The sequence below is a fragment of the Glycine soja genome, chromosome 15 (assembly GCF_004193775.1).
Source record: "Glycine soja cultivar W05 chromosome 15, ASM419377v2, whole genome shotgun sequence".
Lineage (NCBI taxonomy): Eukaryota > Viridiplantae > Streptophyta > Magnoliopsida > Fabales > Fabaceae > Glycine > Glycine soja.
Window position 1 is genome coordinate 17,191,812 of NC_041016.1, and position 2,835 is coordinate 17,194,646.

A 2,835-nucleotide genomic window follows, 5' to 3' on the forward strand; every position below is an offset into this window, starting at 1 on the left:
GAGGCACTTGAATTTGGTTGCCAGACCTCAAGGTGATGGCACTCACATTTTTCGGATTCTGCACAGTTTGTGAAGGCAATTTGTCAGAATTTTGGGACTGAGCTTGGTTCAACTGAGTAGCCATTTGCCCCATCTGATTTGTCAAACTCTGAATGGAGGCTCTTGTCTCTTGCTGAAATTGCATATTCTGGATGGTCATTTGCCTCACTAACTCTTCTAAAGAAGGTTGAGGAGGGGCCTCAGTTGCTTGTTGTCTTTGTTGTTGCTGCTGCTATATTGGTGGAGGAGCATATGGCTTGCTTGGACCAGAAGCATTCTGGAAAGGAGGGACAGGTTGTTGTTGTTGTGGAGGACTTGCCCATCTTAGATTTGGATGATTTCTCCAACCTGGATTGTATCTGTTGCTTGAAAGATCATAATTATTCTGTTGTTGTTGGTTTTGCTGCTGAGGGGGTCTATTATAAATGTTTGCAGCATAAGCTTCAGGTTGCTCATTGACTCCAGATTGCTGCAAAGAAGGATAGAGATCTGTATGGTGATCTGCAGAAGAACATAGACCACTGACTCTTGCAACCGGTGTAGATTTCTGATTCATAACAAGCTGAGTTACTAGGTTGACCAAGGCATCAAGTTTTCCTTCAAGCTTTTTATTTTCAGTAGATGAAGATGAATCCGTGGCCACCTCATGGACTCCTCTAAGAACAATAGCATCATTTCTTGCACTGAATTGTTGGGAGTTGGAAGCCATCTTCTCAATCAAATTCCTAGCCTCAGCAGGGGTCATATCACCAAGAGCTCCACCACTGGAAGAATCAATCATACTCCTCTCCATGTTGCTAAGTCCCTCATAGAAATATTGAAGAAGGAGTTGCTCAGAAATCTGGTGGTGAGGACAGCTTGGACATAATTTCTTGAATCTTTCCCAGTACTCATACAAGCTCTCTCCACTAAGTTGCCTGATGCCTGAAATGTCTTTTCTGATGGCGGTGGTCCTAGATGCAGGGAAGAATTTCTCCAAGAATGCCCTCTTAAGGTCATCCCAGCTGAAAATGGACCTGGGAGCAAGGTAGTATAGCCAATCTTTTGCCACTCCCTCCAGAGAATGAGGAAAAGCCTTTAGAAAGATATGATCTTCTTGGACATTAGGGGGCTTCATGGTGAAACAAACAATATGGAACTCCTTAAGTTGCTTATGAGGATCTTCACCTGCAAGACCATGAAACTTGGGCAGCAAATGTATCAGTCCAGTCTTGAGAACATATGAAACACCCTCATCGGGATATTGAATGCACAAGCTTTCATAAGTGAAATTAGGTGCAACCATCTCCCTAAGAGTCCTCTCACGAGGTGGAGGTTGATCCATGTTCTCAGTATGAAAATTAGTAGTTGAATGCTCAAAATCAGAATATTCAGAATCACCAGCAACAGAATACTCAGAATTCTCAAAATGCTCACAATGCTCGAAATGCACAAAATGATCAGGATGCACACTATGCCTAACTAATCTATGAAAGGTTCTATCTATTTCAGGATCAAAGGGTTGTAAATCACCTAGATTGCCCTTAGTCATGCGCTATATGCAGCAAATAATGTGTTCTCAAACAAGCACTAGGGGAGGGTTAAAACTACAACTATAATCAAATTATATCCAAATGAGCTGAAATTTTGTGAGCAACACCCTAAAATCATGAAAAGATAGCACAAAAATTTGAAACAAAAATTCAAAGTCTAACTATGAAAAATACTTAAGAAAAGTTTAGAAAAATAGGACAATAATACTTGAAAAATAAAAAATAAAAAACTTAGTAAACAGCTGATTTTTCGAGTTTGGGAGACCCCAACCGGCTAAAGCAGGTTGCCACACTATGGGAAATTTTTTTCTACCCCAAATGCATATATAATAATAGTCATTCTGATACCCAGAGCAAAAGTTATGGCCGTTTTAAGTTTTGCTAAAAACAAGTTCCCAAAAGTTTTGTCTCTCTCAAATACTGCCACACCAAGTGCTCCTGGTATTTTTCACACAAAATATGGATTAAAAGAAGCTACCACACAAAAAATCAGCCATAAATAGCAACTCTAACTATCAAAATAAAAATCGCTAATTAAATTTCAAAATCAATCGTTAATTCCCAGTTGCTAATCACTGTTCATCACTGTTCACAGCAAAACACAAAGCTGGAACAATCGCTAAACAGGGAATGCAACTGAAATGCAAAACAGAACGCTACACAAAATAAGATAACTAAACACTATTATGAACCTTTGGCCCACTTATCCCCGGCAACGGCGCCAAATTTGATCGAGGCCATACCCGAATCAAATAAACATTAAAAATGCAATATATAGGAAGTGATCCTAGGTTGTCTCCCAACGAGCAATGGTCAACCAAACGTTCGTAACAGGTAGTAATAAAACAGTAATGAATAGGGGGGGTTGTTTGTTTTTGTAATTTAAACAGCGAGCAAATTTTAATTAGAAAATAACATAATTAAAGCACGTTGTTTCCCCTTGATTCACAAGCAAGTCTCTTATCCTAGGTTACGAGAATTTATCCTTTATCAGTTCAACCACTTAATCCAACCCTAAATTAAATTACTAAGCGAAATTTAACATAAGGCTGTCATTATGTGATTAAGCAACACATACACCAATTAATCATGAACGAAACTGATCATTAAGCATGAACATAAATTAAGCACAGAGACAATTAATCAAGCACTAAGCATGCATGGATTAATAGCAACAAATACAGAGTAATTGGTGAAGAGGAAAAACTGATCAGAATTCAATAGTAATAATAAAACCTCAAAGAGAGTTGTACTTGATCCTCAA

At 38.7% G+C, this 2,835-nt stretch overlaps 1 non-coding gene across 1 annotated transcript; it reads left to right on the forward strand.

Annotated features, from left to right (window-relative positions):
• Positions 1–878: 878 nt before the first annotated feature.
• LOC114388767 lies at positions 879–985 on the forward strand. The gene has a single exon (XR_003661564.1). It is a non-coding gene; the product is annotated as a small nucleolar RNA R71 (small nucleolar RNA).
• Positions 986–2,835: the final 1,850 nt, after the last annotated feature.